Source organism: Furipterus horrens, unplaced genomic scaffold (genome assembly GCF_987537825.1).
Source record: "Furipterus horrens unplaced genomic scaffold, mFurHor1.1.pri manual_scaffold_3, whole genome shotgun sequence".
Lineage (NCBI taxonomy): Eukaryota > Metazoa > Chordata > Mammalia > Chiroptera > Furipteridae > Furipterus > Furipterus horrens.
The window spans coordinates 49555208-49575419 of record NW_028327173.1 but is presented as its reverse complement, the minus strand read 5'-3'; the positions used below and the strand labels follow the sequence as shown (position 1 = coordinate 49575419).

Below are 20212 nucleotides of genomic sequence, written 5' to 3'. Positions count from 1 at the left end.
CATGAATGTAGCTTTTTGGGTGAGTGTATCCACGCACGTTGGTGGTGTTCAGCCTGAATGAAAGCCATAGAGTTTGTCGCTGTTAAAGTGTTAAAATGAAAGGGTCTTGGAGACCATGTTGTCCTACCTCCTTTAAGGAGGAATCAGAGTCCCAGGAAAGGGAAGGGACTCTATTTACAGACTTGGAGACTGAACCAAGGCTTGGATTCATGTTCTAATGCCAGTCAGCACTCCAAACATATATCTCCTTTTGAGTTTCAGCATGAAGATTATTTGCTTTCTGTCCAAACTCAAGAAAATTCCTTATTTGTAGGTCTTATAGCTCTAGGAACTTTTCTTTTGTTTGAAAGTAAAATTTAGTAATAACTTTAATGTCTTCATCTTCTTGCTTTTGTTTACTTAATATTCTTAGCTAATCTCTTATGGAACAATATAATTATATACAGTGTTAAGCTGTTCTATGTGGATTTTAAAGGAAACTACAGAATTAAAAAACAAAACTAAATTCCTTCTTTGCTTGCTTGTGGTACATTCCCTTCCTATTGCTTGAGAAAATGTTGTAAATTTAAAACCTAAAAATTCCCACAACTGTGGTCCTTACCAATCCAACCAAAGACCCATCCTCGTGTTTAGTTTTAAAACTTCATCAATCAGAGGTTTTTTTTTTACTAAAATTCTGTGACTAACTTATGTGCTATCAGGGGATGTTTGTGGCAAGCATAATTCTGAAGTTGTAGTGAGTTTAGGGGAAGTGCCATGTCCTATATTTTTTTGGTCTGTTTTACATACAAAAGAAACAACAAACTTGCTCAGCCTTCCTTCCTCTCTAGCATTTCTTCACTCTGAAGATAATTGCAAACAGAAAATTCCAATTGCCCAAATAGGACTTAAAATGTTGAGGGCTCCATGCCGCTGTGACTGACAGGCATGTTTTTGTGATTCCAGAGGTGCAAGTATTACATTGTAAATTCTTCCTCCTCCACCTTTTTTTTTTGTTGTTGAAATTAAACAGAGTTACCAAGTGCTATGCTTTTCTGCATCCTCTGATTTAGCCCTAATAAAATTTGACTTTTTAAGTGTCTGTTTAATACCTTTGTCTTCAGGTGATCACAACCAAAAAGGTGGGTTTCATATTTATTATATCCAGTCCTCCGTTAAGGCAAGCAGGTCTTTTGGAGTCCCTCTTCCTTTTACTCTGGGTTCTTATATATTGTATCTGCTCTCACATGGATTGTGACTTGCCCAACGAGAGTGACTCAAATGTAGAAAGAATACATCCCCACATTCCTTTCTTTTCTCTGTTCTGTTGAGCTAGTTCTGGCTTGTGTAAAATGGGCTCTAACTTTAGTTCCTGCTTGCTTTCACTTACAGAACACACCTCTACTTAGAAGTGATCAGCAGTTCCACAATTGTGGGGTGAGGTTGGGTAGAGTTGGGAGGGACTTTGCTGTGACAGGCATCTCTGGACCTTAAGCATCCTTTTCATTCTACTTTCCTCCAAATTTTACCGAATGTGCAGGTCCATGAGAGAGCCAGCATTAAATCCCCAGCACCATTCTTTGAACATGCCTAAACAGAACAGAGTTTTGCTCTAAGAGAACATGGTATTTATGGATAACAGTTGATGAAAGTGAAAGAAATAGGATAATCTGTAGATGCCCAAGATTTTTAAACTAAAAGGATACTAAGTTCATCTTTCAATTAACATTTTTTTTTTTTACCAACATCGGAAGAATTCCCCCATTTCCCTCCTCCCCTCCCCTCCCCCAAAATAAAGAAAATACGTTGGGAGAAGGATGAACAGTATGTTTGGGATTCAAACAAAAACAACATTAATATATATTTGGGGCCATAATATTTCTGGGTTAGGACTTGGGTTGGGCATTGATAACCAGCTCTGTCCATTAACTCTCTAAGCTGCTCACTTCAGAATAACATTCCTGCCCTGGCTGGTGTTTCTCTTTCACATTGATCTTCTGTCTCTCTCTCTCTCTCTTTCTCTCTCTCTCTCTCTCTCTCTCTAAGCAATTAAAAAATGCCCTCCGGAGAGGGGGAAAATAGAATAATACTCCTGGCTAAGCAGAACTGCCACAGTAAGTTTGAAAGTTGCCCTCAGTGACTTGGGCTTCTTATAGGATTCATAGGAAATGGTCATTCGATAAAACAACATGGTGCTGGCTGAAGGTTTTCTATATGATGTTTCTGTTCAATGAAAAACTTACTGATTCTTCCATCCAAAGCAATCAGATTTCTAACTAACCATTTTCTGACATGTGGTTTTATGGTGATCAGTGGGTATGATCTGGTTTGTTTTCAAACTTACTTTGTAACTTCGCTTACCACTTACATAATTTGAACCTCAATTTCCTCTTCTAAAGATTTCTCCTTCACAGGGACATTGTTGGGTTTAAATGAGAGAATGTAAGTTACTTGAGCATGCATGTTAGATCAATTATATATTAGCTATTTTCCTGAATTAGAAGTTGTCACTAATTAACTTTTTAAAGTTTGGGGTTGGTTTTTTTTTTTTTGTTTGTTTGTTTGTTTTCTTTTTAAATCATCCTATATCTGGTTAGGCCTATGGCAGATTATTTCTGCCTCTTTGTTGATTACATAAAATTAGAAAATCATCAACCCTGCTTGATAGCCTTCTATCAGGCACAATCCATTCTAGCCAGCAGTTCAAAAAGCACATCATTTATAGATTTGGTGAATGAGAAGGATTAACTTATTTTTTGATCTGGTTAGCCATAGTTTTCACCAAGGTTTAATTTGAATCTTAATATTGCCTTTTAAATTGCTGGGCCAGTATTCATGGCTCTTTATAGCATAGACAAACCCAGGTAGCAAACAAAACATTTAAATGGATATCATTCAGTTCATGGAAGAGCTCTATCCCATCCATGCACGCTGCAGAGCGAATCCCCATTGCTCTTCTGTTTTACATTATAAAATTGAAGTCATCGTCCTTGGGGAAATTTTTTTTTTGCTTCCAGATAATAATATAAATTACAAAGACCTTTGAAAGTCAAGATTCAAGAGAAAAAATGATCTTTTTCTCATAAAATATTAACTACTCCTAAACTATTAGCTAAAACTATAGTGCTCTATTGTAAGAAATTATAAACAAAAAATAAAGATGAAAATATGGCCCCACCTGGCTGCTGTGGCTCAGTGGATTGAGCGTCGGCCTGAGAACCAAGTGTCGCTGGTTCGATTCCCAGTCAGGGCACATAACTAGGTTTCATGTCAGATCCCCAGTTGGGGGCATGAGTGAGAGGCAACCACACAGTGATGTTTCTCTCCCTCTCTTTCTCCTTTCTCCTCTCTCTAAAAATAAATAAAAAAACAAATAAATTATTTTAAAAAAAGAAGAAAATATAGCCCCTATAAAACTAAGCTACATGAGAGCAAGGCTCGTCTAATTTGCTGCACTTTATCAGCAATGATTACCATGATGTAGTGCAGTGTAGGTGCCCAGTAATACTTGTTGAAGAAATAGATAAATGCCTTGTATCTTGGACCTGTTGCCGAAGTAGCTGAAATCTTCAACTTGAATGTCTGTCTAACACATTGTATGCAAGACACGGAAAATTACATTTTTCGCAAACTGTGCATAGAGTGCCTTTATCTTTCATAAAAACAATGAGGAATACAGTCTAAGGTAAAAAAAAAAATAAAAATTTCATAAAGAAAATTCAAAGTAGTTTTCAATTTATAGTGATTTTACATAATGACAAAATTCATGCACATATTTCAAAAAATTTCCCGCTCCCACTGTGATGCTTCAGCACAAAATGCCCGCATGCAATGTGTTAAGGTTTATAGTATCGTATTCCCGGCTATTCTTTTATAATGTAAATGAAGGGAGGTTTATTATTTACTTAAGCTTGAATGATTGTGTCACCTTTCTGGTTTTCATGCTTAGATTTATAAAAATGTATATATTTTGGAGTTAGAAGGAACTTCTCCTATTGCATTGTGGAAACTAAGGCCCAGAGAAATTATAGTAAGAGAGTAAGATTAGAACCAAGAAGTTTCCTGACAACTAATGGGGTTTTTCATTACCTATATCTACTGTTACGCCTATTACTATTATGTGTGATCTACATACTTGGTCTTTAGTTAGCCATAGAGGCAGGGACTTGACAGTGACTGGTTGTCCATATTGGCTGGGAGGAAGGAACATAGGTTAGTATATGTATTTCCAGATTTGGATATTCAAATGAGAATGTTGACAGATGATGGAAATTTTGTGATTTATTGTCTTTGAGAAGTAAATGTGTTTTCTTCTCCCTCTGTGGGCTATTTTTTAGGGATTCTTTAAAGGCCACATAGTTTGCTTAAATTTCTATACATTTTTGAAGATAGAAAATTCATCTTTCAAAATTTCCCTGCCAAACATTTTGTAGGTGTATCAACAGTTCTTCATGGAGATCAACAATGTGTTTCTGATGCCAGCTTTTATAACTGCCCTTGACAAGAAAGCATAATGCATTCAAATAACCACTCACCTCCATGTTCCATTGTGTTCAGCTTGTGCATCTGGAGGGTGGGAATGAATTCATTCACACATTCTTCCAGGTTTCTGAACAGTACTGAAACATGCTGTGCAGAACATGTACCTACAGGAAAACCTGGGCCTGTTGACTTGCTAGTGGAGCCAGGTAGAGATGTGAGAAAGAGATTTAAGAAGCAGATGTAAGGTGAAAGAGAAAGAAGCAAAAGCCAAGGAGACAGTCACACAAAAGCTGGACTTGAGCTTCTCTTAGCCAGACCTTCCAGTTAGAGGTGGGAGTGTTGCAGGGTTGGGGGCGGGGGCCACAGACCTGGCATAGAGTAAGGAGAGGGGGAGTTGGTGATGTTGGAGAGAAAGCAAGGGCTTGAAGTAAAGGTGACAAGAATTCCTTCTCAGCTGGATCCACATGTCATCATGCATGCCCTCCCTCCCTCTAAAATAATGCCTTTTTTTTTTCTTTTTTTCTTTTTTTTTTTGGTACAGCCCCATCCACTGCTCAAAAGCCTAGGTAAAATCCACTGGAAATGGACGTTTGCTATCCCAAATGTAACAAGAGCTTTGGGTCAGAAGGACTGGGTAGAAAGACTGGATACAAATCTTGGTACTTCCACTTGCTGGCTGTATGGCCTTGAACAAATTACTTAATCTCAGAGTTTGAGTTTTCTCCCCTCTCAAATGGGTAAAATGGTAGTAGTAATGCTTATGACATGTTGTGAGAATTAAATGATATTTTGTATGAAAATATTAGGGAAGTGTACAGTGCCTGGCAAATAGTAAACACTTAGAATAGGCAAGGCACTATTTATTATTGGTCTTTTTTTTTTTTTTCCATTGCTTTTAGAGAGAGAGAGGAAGGGAGAGAGAGAAACATCGACTGGTTGCCTCCTACATGCACCAAGTCTGGGAACTGGGCCCAGATGATGCTCTAACCAACTGAGCCACACCGGCCAAGGTTAGTCTTGTTCTCTTAACCCAGGAATGAGTTCACCGGAGTTCTTTGGAAGCCTGGCATAAAAGATTTTGTACCTTCTTGGAATCTGGCTATATTGGTCCAGAGAGTTGTAGATGGTTCTGGAGTGAGGTTTAGATTACTGGTGTGAATTTAAAATCTAGTTAAACTAGAAACATGTATTTTTGTTCCATCCAATTTTTATTTATGTTTTTGAACAAGAACACATGATGTTAAAGGAATTAAAAACAAAGAAAACAATCCTCCAGAAACCCATCATTTTAATGCAACAATTTTGTGTTAGTTTTTTATTATTTCACCTTCTGTGACTGAATATTTCCAACTTTTTATAAAATAAACATGAAAAACTAGTTAGCAGAGGCTCAGAAGTTTATTGTTTATGCCTCTGCCATATATATATATATGAAATAGAACAGTCAGTTCCTCCTCTCCTCCTTCTAAACTCTTCTCTAATACTTAAATCGAGTTGCTTGTTAAACCATTGAACCATGGGAAATTCATTTTCAAAATCTGCTTAATTGCTGTGAGACTTTTAATTTGTTCTGGATGATGGTGCTAATGTCTGGGAACTGGGACTGAAGCCCTCCAAAGTTGTTAATTCAATCAGCCGCTGTGCCCTTGCCATGCCTAATGAAGGGGGGTGGGGGGCATCCAGATTCTTCTCACAAAGAGACCCAGGGCTCTCCTGAACACCTTGTCAAAGATGAATAAGAGGGGCCCCACAGTTAGGTTGAACACTTGGGGCAAATTACCAGGGTGTCAGTCCATATTATCCAAAGCTCTGGGTTATGCTTCCCAAAATAATTATTCAGTGGGTTGTATACAGGACCCCAGAGTTTTAAGGCATGAGTTTTGTGTGCATGTTGTTCACACCTGCTAAACTGAAAAATTCTTTAATTACTAAGGTTCTGTTGTGGCTCTGTCTATAATCTGTAAAATCATAAATATTACCTGCACACTATTGATATTACCATTAACCACTGAAGTTTTCCATGGCGAGACTGGTGAAAGCTTGCTCTGTCCTCATGATAAATTAGCTTGTTTATTCCTCTTCTGCTTATTTCTATCCTGCTGTTGGTTAGTGTAATGAAGCAGAAATCCATTGTGTATGTTCATTGGGTAGCAATCCTCTGGCACCAAAGGGGGTAATTGAGTAGAAAGGCAGAATGCTGTTGGTGCATGGGAGAAGTTAACACCACATGAGGTCACCAGGCTTCAAGCTTTAATCAATGTGGACACAATGCAATTGAGATTTTGAAAAAGGGTTTGTTTATAGTGTGAGAGTAAGGGTCAGTAGTTAATTTGAAATGCTGTAGGTGTGTTTTCCTTGAACCAAGAAGGTATAGATCATGTGTCATAGAGGATTGTAAATATCCTCAAGGGAAGGATGTAATTGGGGTGGGGGTTTAAAAAGAAGGGCATTTAGGAACTTAAATGTACTTATTATTGACCCATCCATGTTTTACTTAAACTTTACCATTCTTTAGAACGAGAGACTGTAGAAGAAACACAATGTAAGTTAATAGTATAGTACAACCCTACCGAGAGACAACTTTCTTTTTTAAAGCAATGATTCCCTTTCAGAAAATAAGCTAAGTAACTATAAAATATTGCTAATAGTACTGTGTGCTAATTCTAAAAGAATTCTCACTCTCAGAAGTTTACATCTTCTAGGATTTTTAATTGCTATGGCTTGAATGAGATAATATGAAAACCGTTAACCCCTCTACTTGTTCATGCTGCGGCCCTTTTCCGTTTTAGGCTCCAGTCTGTACCAGGCATGTCTGCCGGCTTTTTGGAATATTTTTGCCTCCCCCTCTTAATTTAATTACCTGTGTTTCAATATCTGGAAACACCATAAACACTCTTTGGCCAGTTTGAAAGTAAAAAAGGCCTGCCCTCTTGTTGCAGGAAAATTTACAGACCAACATCTGTTTTTTCAGAAGTGACTCTAGGCATAGAATGTGAAGGTTCTGGTAGAGCCAAAGGTTCTCAGATGCTTTGCTGAGTATATGCTAAATCTAGATGATGCATTCACACTCTGGTTCCACACACTTGTGTAGTGCTTTTACCCTGCTCCAAATCACTGTCATATAAATCATCCACTAGGGATATTCACATTTTAAAGTTATGGAAACAGATCGAGGATAGCTGTGTTTGTGGTTAGTTTTGTTTGAGAAGATAATTGATTTAGTTGTGGAGGGAATTACTCTGGGGATTTGAAGATTAATTGTTATATGACAACAGGATGAAGAACAGGAAAAAAGGCTTAGTTTTTTTTTTAATGTAGAGAATTATCTACTGTAGAAGTCACTATGTGTTGACAAACATTCCTTTTTGAGCTATCTTCTAGGATGAAAAGATGCCATCTGTGGTCCATTTTCTTCACCTTCCCCGTGTGACACTGAGCTGCTCCCATTAACAACTGTGAAATATGTAAAGAATAGCTCTTTGAAGGAACAATGAATTTCAGCCTGCTGGGGGTGTCCAGACGTGTTGATCTTTTCCTGGGCAGAATCTGGCTTTTTAGAACCCTATGGTAAACCTGAAGAAAGGAGCCAGTGCGAACCTAGACAAGGAGAGTGAAACGAGTTTACTAGTTTACTAGTGTTGGCTAGTGAATGATGCTGTGGCGTGGTCACCCACAATGGTAGCTCTTCTGTGGTGTGCTTTTCTCCCTTATCTAAGTCACGCTAACGCATATTCATTGAAAGGTCGTTTGTTGGTATTGATACGATAGCACGTAGAACGGGTAATTTAATTATGGTGCATCCAGTCTCCTGTTGTTGGACATTGATGATATTTCTAGTTTGAATTCTCATTCATACCCTTAATTATTTCCTTAGCAATTTCACTTTTGTGAATTTATATTAGGTCAAAAGGCTTATTTTTAAAGATTTTGATAATAATTGCAAACTTTGCGTTCAGATCAGTGATAACCACCATTTACCCCATTTGTCAAGTCTGAAAGTGTTCATCTCTTTACATCTTGGCCAGTGCAAGGCATTACTTTTAATTGTATAATTTTTTCCAGTGTGCCAAGGATATCCTTTTCTTTCTTTCTTTAGAAGGTTTTATTTATTTTTAGACAGAGGGGAAGGGAGGGAGGATGAATGGGAAAGAAGCATCAATTGGTCTTGCATGGTCTCCAACTGGGTACCTGGTCTAAAATCCAGGCATGTGCCCTGTCCGAGAATCAGACCTGTGATTTTTCGTTTTGTGAGACAACACCCAGCCTACTGAGCTACATCAGTCAGGACTCCTTATAATTTACATTTCTTTACTAGTGGGGGTGAACCTATTTTAAAAAAATTTTTTATCCTCATCTGAGGACATGTTTTTCACTTTTTTTAGAGAGAGAGGAAGGGAGAGAGAAAAGAGCATCAATTGCTTGCCTCCCAAACATGCCCAGACTGAGGATTGTAAGTGTCCAGACCAGGGATTGAACCAGGAACCTAGGTATGTGCCCTGACGGAACTCGTACCTGCAACCTCTTGGTTACAGGATGATGCTCCAACCAACTGAGCCACACCACACACCAGGCAGGGCAAGGGTGAACCTACTTTTATATGATTAGTGGATATTTATATTATTTTTGTGACTTGCCTGGTTGTCCTTGCTTTAGTATATTATTTTCAAAGTAGATCACTCCTAGAGCATACTTCTCAGAGATTAGAGAAGAGGGAAGACTTACTGGGGAGGGTGGTTCAGCCAAATTCTTTTGATAGAAGGACCCTGAGTTTCCTGTGTGGCATTTCTCCTGCCATTCTCTCAGTCCATGTGGTTTAAGAGAATCCTCACCTCTGACTCCAGTGATGGGCATGTGAGCAAGCCCCAGTGGACACATCTAATCAGAGTGAAGTCTAAGGCTTGTGTGAATGCTACCAGGATGAGATGTCCTCTATTTTTCTTACTAAACTTGAACCCTGATGATACAAGCCTGGAACTGCTGGAAACCTTAAAGAAGCCTCATAATGAAGTTAATAAAACATAAACTAGAATTCAGTACCTGTAGAGAAGTGAGATCTGTTGACATAATTTGATTTCTCAAAATAACCCCTATCTAAAGACGGCTCTGTTGCTGGACATTTTTCAGCTTCCCTTTACTAAGTGATTGATTAATTTTTGCTCAAGCAACTTTGAGCATAGTTTCTCTTGCAACCCAGGGATCTCTGACTGATGCACTTAGTACTATGTCTTAGGTTTAAAGATAGATTGATGGAGACTGCTAACATATTGCAGAAGGTGTATTTGGAGAGTTTGCTCAGGTTTGATTAAAATATAAAATCAGCTATGGAACCACAACCTCTGTTAGGAACAGCTCTTCCAACTGGAGCAGTGGTTGAAATGTGTGTGTGTGTGTGTGTGTGTGTGTGTGTGTGTTCCACTGTTGGATCACCAAGTGGCTGGTAAAGATCATTAGTGACAATTCCTGGAACTAGGCCAGGCCGCTGCCTTTGAGATGAAATTTATTGCAACATGTCCTCCCGCTGAGTTGGATTTCTTTGTGAAATGGATGGCAATAGGATGTCCCAGCATCTAAAATGTTCTTGAAGGCACAGGAGAAGCTTTAATAACTGCCTAAGCAGAGCAGTATTGCTGGGGATAGTTGGGAACCCGGAATAGCTGTTGCAATGGCTCAGGGTTTCTTTGGGACACCCAGGAATCTGTGAGGCAGAACGAGGAATGAGCCAGCACACATTACTACCATTCCTGAAACGGGCTAGTCATGGGCTACAGAAAGAGTGCACACATGGATCTTGCCTTCAAGGCAACCTAAATTTGATTGGGATGACAAAGTCAATAAAATAAGACAGTTTGTTGTTAAGGTCAAAGTTGGGTGAAATAAACTAATTGTCCTGAGCTATTTTTGGATCAGATAAAAAGATTTTTTTGAAGAATTAGCAAGTTTGGCCTGGGCCTTTGAAGTTTGGCATGATTATTTGAAGCACAATTTGACGTGCATAATCCAAGACAAGATTCACCTCATTCAAGGCATTGAATTAAAAATGAGCTTAATAGAAAAAGCCATGAAAGGAGTTATCAGGATATCTGGTTCTAGCCCCGTTTGCTTATCATTCATTCCCTCTTGCCTCTTCTTACCTTTACTGTTTGCTAAGTGGAGATGGTGATGCTTCCTCTTGGCAAATAAAACCAAAAACATGTCTTTTTCAAAGCCAAATATGTTGGCATTTTCCATCAATTTCTTTTTGTTAAAGACACTAAGGTAAATCCTCAGAGTCTTTAGGTTACCTACAGCTCCGAAATTTGTTTAGATGGTGATTAAGGTATGTCTTAACACTTTGCTAAATTCTGGGAAATATAAAAAGTCACAAGACATGATAATCTGCTCAGCTGTGGTGTTATGAAAAGAAAGCACTGGATCTGTAATTAACAAGTTGAGATCTCAGGGCATCTACCTGTGCCAGCTATGCGACCAGGATTGCTTTTCATATCTCTTTAATCACCTACCATAGATCTGTAGGCTTAAATATGCCTACAAAAGGAACTTACCTTTTGTAATGCACCAAAGACAAATAAGGTGGCACTGTTTTAGCTGAATAGGTAGGTAGGACATATATAAGAGTATCTTTAATAAAGCAGAGCAGCGTATGATAAAATATTAGAGAAGATTAATTGAGAATTTAATGTGCCAAGCAATGTGCTTAGTATTTTATATGCTTTATCTCAACCCTCATGGTGTTGGAGTTGGAACTCGAATCTTTGTCTCACTTGCATATTTAAAGGTCTTGAGAGACAGAAGCTTCCTTAAGGCAGTGATTTGGACTTCTTTAACTTACTCATTGTATTTTCTTTAAAAACCCTCTGTTTTAAAAGCAATGGAGTTTGGGGGACAAAACCTGGAGGTGGCTATAAATTGACCAGAAGGTTTATAAATACAAGGACGGGCCCCGTGTTAGACACTGTGGGCAGTCTCCATTCAGCCCAGGGCCTTCTGTCTGTATTTCCCTTAGTGAACTCTTTTGCTGAATGTCCCATCATCCTTTGTTGAGATGAGGTCCTGTTCATCCTGTCTGCTTTCACAACATAAATGTTTTAGGAACTCTCCACAGACTGGCTGGATTGTCTCTTTGGGCTACAAACAGATTGTGTGGGTGATGAGACAAGTAGGAAAAGACTCAGCCATCAAGAAAGGGGGGTGGTAAGCTCTTTCTCTGGCTTTCAGAATGGAGCTAGGACACAAAGGGAACTTCGTTAATCATGCTTCCTTTTGTAGTGAGAATGGCAGAGACATTTTATTCAGCCACTATTATTTTGTCCTTCGTCTAGTCTGAGTTTAACCAATTGTTAATAGCTAATCGAGGGGTTAAAAATTTCCCAGGCATGGCCAGGCAGAATCAAACAACTTAACTTGATAAAGGAGTGGGTTGATCCTGATTTGAAAACCAAGTTAGGTGAGGTACCAGGCTTCCTGCAGACAAGGCATTGGTCTGGTGGGATACCCTTGCCCAAGATCTACAACGTGGTGGAGTTGTGCTTAGATGATGAAAATTTCATGTGTGTGAGAAATAGAGCGGAGATAAAAAAAGACTAAGGTGTTTTCGGGATTCAGTCACTTTGTAGTAACAAGTCCCTAAATTAAGCAATGAATGGAAAACTTCAAGCATCTCAATTTCCTGAACAACCTTGGACAACTTATTGTTTAATCTTTCTATAGTTGCCTTCTTAGAAATCAAAGGAGGATAATAATCTTTGGTATCCACTTAACGGGTGCTGTGTAAAATAATGAGACTGTAAGTGTTTTGAGTGCCTTGGAGATGAAGAAATGGGGAAATTTAACTATTATTCATATTTAATATGGAAAGATGAATGAGTATAACTCCCCAACCCCTTTTTCGGAAAATCTGTTATGCTTTCAACACCTCCCTTTTACAAGGGACGTATTAGCAGAGGTTGCCTTTGTAACAATTTTGTTTTCCAAGACAGGTCCTACAAGCTTATAATGTTGTTGGTTTTCTAAGAGGAAAGTTTGAGGATAGCCTTGTCCTCTCTCCATTCCTCAAATCTAGTGCTGAGATATTTTATAATGAATTGCTGGATGAGGGTAAATAAAGGTAGTGAAAACAAAGATAATGTAAGTGTTTAAGAGATAGGTGATCATCTATTATTCTAGCTATTCCCTAGCTGCATGCTTGTTTATTTTCTTCTAAAAATTAGAGTTTTGAAATTGAAATAGTGAGAGGTGGCTGTAAAGTCCAGGAAAGAGGCCTTGTGGTGTCTCCGGGTTGGAAGACAGAGGGAAGAGCTGCTTGATTCTTGATTTTCTTTTTTTAGCCTCTACTGCCCTATTCCTCAGTCATCTGTTCAGAGCAGAAGGAAAAAATTCCCCATAAGGTTTTTCTCTTTTGTGTCTGGTTTCACTTAAATGATATATTTTCTTCATAGGCAAGAGTGGAGTTTACCACTTCTATTATGGTGATAAGCTACTACTGCTGTTTTCTCTCTGACCAGTGGAAACCCCTACTTCCCCCACCCTCCATTTGTCTGTTTCAGAAGTAATTCACAATTTTCCAGTTCTTTACAGAAACAGATCCTTGTTTTATAAGGGGCCCGTGAATTCATCTAGTCCAGCCTCACCCACACTGAGGCCTTCCAACAGAGGCAGACATCCTGCTATCACCTTTCTGTCCTGGTGATAAGTTGCTGTCTAGATGGCTTGTTTAAATTTTCAATCCAGTTGAAACACTATGATGGCTAAATGTTTTTTCTTATCACTCAGTGGAAAACTGGCTTCCATTATCACATTGTAATTTCCACTCAGGAATCCTGGATTTTCCTTTTGGAATAATCTAGATCATGTACTTTCCTTCAGTTAGATGGTGGCCTTTCAAATAATTGAAGATGACTATCATTTCTCTCTTTCGACTTTCTCTTTTCCAGTTGAAAAACATCCCTTATCTGGTTTAGACGCCTTACCATACTGTCCCTATCTGGTGATTGTATTCATGGTCAAGATTAAGTTTACCTTGCTACCATGGCAACCAGCTAGGGGCTTGTTGTTTCTACTTAGAGGAAACTACCATTTTCCTGTTTTCAGTAGAATGTTCATAATTCAAAAATCAACTTATTATTGCCGGTGATCAGCTTATTCAGAGAACACTGAGTTCTAAAACAGTCTATGCACTGCCTCACCATTTTAACTTCTATAACTTATGCCAAATGCATTTTCCATATATCTTTGCATTGATTTTTCTCAGTAGGTGAAATAGTAGAGCCTAAGGCAAAAAGAGCTACTGAGCTCAAATAGATTTATGTTCAAACCCCAGTGCAACTACTTGTTGACCTTGGATGAGTTATTTACATTTTCAGAGCCTCGTTTTATTCATCTCTGAGTGTAGATAATATTATCTAACCCTCTCCATTGTATAAGAATGGATATCAATCCAGTTAAATCCCTTATCCCGTTGCCTGGCATATAACAAATATCCAACAAATGATACCTGTTAATCATTTATAATTTATAATTTATCGATGACAACCTGATGCAGTCAGTCCAGTATGTAGATAACTGCAGTGGTTATGGATTGTTGAGAACTTGGAATCCCTGTAGTTGAAAACTCTGAAAAGGGAGTGCCACGGAATGGCTTAGTGGGGTAGGGATTTTTCCTCTAACCTTGAGTTGTTAGGAAAAAGTAGGGCTTCTCAACTAAGAAAAGTTTTGCCCCCCCAAGGGATGTTTGGCAAAGTTTGGAGGTATTTTTGCTTTTAATGTCCTCCTGGGGGAGGAGAGGAGATGCTATTGGCAATTAGTGGGTAGAAGCCAGGGCTGCTGCTGAATATCCTACAATGCATGCGGCAGCCCCAACAACAGTTATCCTGCCCCAAATGTCAACAGTGCTGGGGTTGAGAAACCCTGGAATAGAGGGATCAGTGCGGGACAGCCAGGAGTACTAAGATGGAATTGGCAAGTGTAGCTTTCTGATTGTGAAGGGCCCAGGCTTTGAGTAAAATTTTGAAGTAAGACGATGAGCTAGTGTAGCTGTAGCTCTAACCTCATAGAGTCTAGCCTCATAATCCTAATGGGCCCTTGTCAGTCCTTTCTGGTTTCCCAATGTCACGTGCTAATTCAATAAATCCTGCCAAAGGTTTCTGTGAAGTTTTTGCACCTATCTTATTTTCTTTTGTTGTCCTTATTAAAGGTATGACTGACCTCTCGCAGCCAAGTCCATCTCTTCTATGTGTCCCTTTCCTCTTGATTGTGCATCATGAAAATCCAAAGAATCCGTATAGCAATAGTGAAACCTCATTGGGGGGCAGATGAGGGCATGCAACAAAACAAGAGAAACCAGCGTTTTCTTGACCATAAGGAGGAGGGAAAACCCATGTTAATACGTTGGGCTATAATTATTTTATAATAATTTGTAAAAATAATTGTGAACAATGTTATAGTCCCATTTCACTGAGGCGAAAACAAGGACTAATTTGGTGTTCACTCAAACAACAGGCTGACTAGGGTATCCTTGGGCTATTTCTCAGGGAAAAGACATCTTAGACATTCAAGCTAATTTTTTTTTGTCTTGGAGTTACTTTATATAGGATTCGAAACTAAAATCCCACATCACACTAACTAGGGTTTACTATAAGAAGGGAAGCAGCAGGAATCAACAGTACTCCGAGGAGTCGAGTAAAATGGCTCTCCTGAGAATGAGGTCACTCCTCCCCCAGGTAAAGGAACAGATCCTTTTTTTAAATAAAGATTTTATTTATTCATTTTTAGAGAGAGGAAGGGAGGAAGAAAGAGCTACATTGATGTGATTGATGTATCTCTCGCAGATCTTTTTTTGAAAAAGATTTTAATTATTTACTTTTTTAGAAAAGGGAAGAGGAGGAGGAAGAGAGTGAAAGAAATAGGTATGTGCAAGAGAAACATCGATAAGTTGCCTCTCAAATGCCCCCGACAGGGACCTGACCCTCAACCCAGGCATGTTCCCAAACTGGGAATCAAACTGGCCACCTTTCAGTTTGCAGGCTGGAGCTCAATCCACTGAGCCACACCAGCCACGGCAGAACAGATCTTTTACAATTTAAATTGAGTTCCAAGGTTTAGGCTTGTTCGTACCTTGCAGGTTTTTTCCCAAAGTGACTAAAAGTAGAACCAACACCCTGAGAAGTAAATGAACAGGCTTTTAATATAGCTCAGGTATGTAAAATATTGTACACTGTGAAAGATCTAGAAAACTAGAGCTTCAAACCTTGTTGTAAAACACAGCCATTAAGCTTCATTGAAAAACCAAGTATAGAGCACAAAACTGAACCAAGGGCCATGATGATTCCATGGCATCTACACCCAGAGCAGCTGCCTCACTCAGTGGGTACCACCCTGATCTGCTGTATAGACACAAGCAGTGTGTCCAGCCCAGGGGTGGGCTGGGGAGCTGCCTCTGCGTCCCCTTGTCACCTGAGTGTTCTCAAACTGGAACAGTCTGCATAAGACCAAGACCAAAAAAATTAAAACAAATGAAAAAGATCAAAAACCAGCCTGCAGCACAAAGTAAACACCGTCCTGGTAGGACCTTCCAGCTTGGTCTGATGGTGGTGACTTCTGTAGCCCTCTCATGTACTGCCATCTTTTATTTCACTGCGCACTGCAGGTGAACCAGGTAGCTGACCTCCTCTCACCGTCCCTGCTAATCTACCCCTCCTGGACATCTCACAGGTCAGTCACTTTAAGTATTCCACAAGACCTGCATCTTCATCTCCATAAAGGACAACTAAAATCTCTTCGTGCGAAGTAACCCAGACAACGAAAGAAAAATACCATATGATATCACCTGATACAGGAGACTAATGAACAACACAAACAAATGAACAAAATTGAACAAGGAACAGAGTAACAGTTATCGGGGCGGGGGGTGGGAGAGAAAAGGAGGGTAAGTAGGGGAAGGGTTTAGTAAAGGAACTAGTATAAATAACCCATGGACATGGACAATGGGATGGGGATTGACTGGGAGAAGGGGTGGGCTGGGTGGTGGGGGAGCAATGGGGGAAAAAGTGGGACGACTGTAATAAAAAACACTAAAAATAAAATAAAATAAAAAAATCTCTTTGTACACCATGTCTTCTTGATGCTTATTGAACTCAGCTTCATCTTTTGCCTGAGCCAGCACAAAATATGTGTCAGATATATGCTTGATAGCCTCCGGAAAAGGGGCTTGGAAAGTGGCATCAAGAATATTCTAGCCACAACCCTGTAAAAGACACAACTTGTTTTCATAGTTTCTGACTCTCTAACTTGAGTGTTCCTGAGCACATTCCAGTATGCGGCTGGATGGAGAACAATGCCTCTGGGGTTGGTATGGACCCCATGGGTGTGTAACACACTCAGCTTCCGCTTCTCTCAAGTCCACTCTGGGACCTTTTTTTTCACCAGTAAGGTCAAGGGATCCAGGTTGTTTTTCCTGATCTAATGCATACAATTCCAGGATATTGTCGAAATTTTTAGTCAATACCAGGGCTCCATTTTCCATCAGGTGGAGAACTGACTGAAGTAGCTTTTTTCGGGAGTCTTTGATCTTTGACTGTAAGCCATCAAATACTGCATATAAACAGTCCCTGAAACACATGGCTTCAGCAATAGTGAAACAAATGGAGAGTTTCTGAATAAGCTCCTGGGTGACATGAGCAAGATTCTGGTCTTCATGGAGACATTTCTGAAATGTCCTGCCATCTTCATCTGCAATGGCAGCATCAGTAAGGCCTGAATTAATTAATCCCTTCAAGGATCTCAAGACTGGAACCTGAGGTGCAGCCACGGAAGTAATGCCTGTTCCAATCACCAGCTCAGGTTCCCCAGACTTCTTACTTGTTTATCTTGGAAACAGCGTCCCAAGCTTTTTGGTGTGTTGGAGGGTGGAGGGTTGCCATCACTGAAGAATTCAAGAATGTTTTGTGTATTAGAGACCTGGCTCCCTGAAGCCATCGATTTCCCATGTCTACTCCAAATGTCACCAGTGCTCTAACTCTAAAATTAAAATTTTTAGAGAATTATCTCTGATTATTGGGGCTATTCATTGAAAGACAGGACAACCTGTTTTTAATGACTCAAGATCCAGACCTTCTAGTACATTGAGGTAAATATATCCTTAGGAGGAAGAAGATGGGATAGAGAGTAGGGATAATGTCACCATCTCCCTCCAAACTATTCTTCATCTGCTGGCAGCAATGTTGTTATCAATACTTAACATTTATTAAGGTCTCACTCTGTGCAAGGTGATGTAGTAGGCTCTTTCTGTTAATTATCTCCACAACCAACCTGTGTGATGGGTACTCTTAGTAAAATTGTCTGAAAAAGAAACTGGCATTTCATAATGCTATTTAAATTGCCCAACTAACCTGCTAATAAGTAACAGAGCTGGGACTTGACCCAAGTATTTCTGAGTCTAGAGCCCTTTCTTTAAATTTTTCTTATTCTGTTTTTGTAAATGTCTACAGCCACATCAAGAACCCTTCCTGTGAAAGCTGCACTGTAATTGTTTTCTCTTCTGCAGTATTTTTTTAAGAGGGTAATCTGAGTAAAATTTGAAAGGTATTAAGAACCCAGAAGTTTAAATGAAAATCTGAATGAATGTTATGAATTGATTAACTAATTTTGTCAACGATTTTCTTTTTTTAGGGCAGTGTATGTATACCATGACTCCTTTTTTTTTTTTTTTTTTTTGTGAATAGTAATAAGACAGCTCAGTTGAGCTTATTTCTATCATCCTGAAAAATAGAGGTTGGACATACTCTGCATTATTTCACTGTATCGGAATGTCTTTGTGTTGCGTTGTACTGTGAGTGAATGGGCCATTGGCTTGAAGCTGGAATGCAGTGTTTTTTCTTTTTTATTCCTAAACATTTTCTTTGTGATTGGATTAGACTCATTTTCCCATAGTGCATATTTTGGAGGTATATTTCATCATGCTGAATACATCAGCATGAAGTTTTACAGTTGGCCGTGGTTTTTCCCTTGCTTTTTGGAACAGTTAGTTGGTCTCACCAGTTGGTGGAAGATAGAAAGCACCCAGAGCCTATTCTGACTCCTAACAGCAACGCAACAGAGTAGGATGATTGAGGTCTTTTCTTCTAACAGATGTGAACACACAAGGAAAATGAGGGGAGAAGGAACCTAGCTGAACAAGGCTTGGCAGCCTCTATTCTTGGCATACACATTGACCTGATTTAAAAAGATATTTTTTAATCTTAAAAGAATGATCTTCACCATAACATAGAGTATATAATTTCTCTGTAGAGTCATAAAATTTCTAAGTTAGACATGTCTAACAGTTAAAATACTGCCTTTACAGTTGAGAGAACCAGGGCCCAAGATTGGTGGAATAATTTGCCTGTTGGTGGCATGTCCAATACTAGAACTCAGCAGGCTTGATTCCTGGGATAATTCATTCCACCAAGGTTCTTCTTCTCAAGTTTGCAGTAGTTCAGGAATAGCAGACTGATTTATGGTCTGGAATTGAAACTCTAAATGTATGAAGAGTGCTCACAGAATGATTAATGATGAAGAAGACCCCCAAGGCTGTCTTTCCATGTATATTCAGTGCTAGGTGTCCTCTGCACATTTTTGCACTCACCCTGTGTTACCAGCAGGAGCACCTTTACTCACACAGGTGTGGGCAGCTCGTTGTCTTTAACTGGGCAGGTTAACTTTGGACCCTTGGATTTTATTAATCTCAGAGCTGCATCTTCAGAAATTGCCATATTGGGACTACTTAGAATAAATTTAATTCCTCTTCCAAATCTTAGCCATTCACGTATTTGACCTTTTATCTGTAACCTACTCCCCTCAATGCAAACTGAGCTCTTTTTTTAAATTCTTGTTTATTCTATTACAGTTGTTCCATCTTTCCCCCTTTGCCTTCCTCTGTCCCATCCCACCTCCTGCTCCTACAGTCCATCCCCACACTGATCTCCACATCCATGGGTCATTCATGCATGTCCTTTTAACAAGCCATGTGCTTCCAGCTTCTACATATTCTAATTGATATGTCCTATCACTCATTTTCCTTTGATTCCTCTCTTAGCAAAATGACATTACTACTCATCTGCTGCTGGGGCAAGAAACTCGGGGACATTTTTGATTTCTGGTTCTCACATTCCAGATGAATCAACAGGGCCTGCAAATTCTTCTTCCTAAATAACATTTCCCTCCAGTCAAGATCACATCTACCTGCTGTCCTTCAGAAGTTCCATGTATGATCTCAAGACTTTTGAACCCCACTGTATGCTCCACAGTTCCTTTAACACCAGAAGTCTTCCATTGCAATTCTTTCCTAGTTCTTACAGAAATTTCATGTGTGATTTATGGGGCCAGAGAGGAAAACTCATTTAGAACTGCTGGATAAATAGAACATACTCATACATGCAGCCAGAGGTTCCTTTGCCCAGGTTTCTATCTGAGCCTGTCTTATTTGATCTCAAAAGTAGGTTTTGATGCCTTTAGAAGGGGGTGTTTGCTTTTCTCTCTGGCAGGACTTGTTTTAAGATGTTAATAAAATGGGCAGATTTTTCCTTCTCTGTGTTAAGTGTATAGATTTTGTCATAAAGTCTTCAAATATGCAGCCACTGATGATATACATTTAAGACTAGAGATAAACATTTTATCTCTTATTTTATTTCTATCATTCAGGCCTTGATCCCATCAGGGCAATGCTGGAACAGGATAAATTGTGAAATCCTACCTCTGATAACCTCCATTTCCAGGAAAT

At 39.2% G+C, this 20212-nt stretch overlaps 1 protein-coding gene and 1 pseudogene across 3 annotated transcripts in view; one reads left to right on the top strand and one right to left on the bottom strand.

Annotated features, from left to right (window-relative positions):
• Positions 1 to 20212, top strand: part of WLS (Wnt ligand secretion mediator) — a 101484-nt gene that overhangs the window by 9917 nt on the left and 71355 nt on the right. The window lies entirely within an intron of this gene.
• Positions 16065 to 17430, bottom strand: LOC150015073 (protein FAM118B-like; annotated as a pseudogene).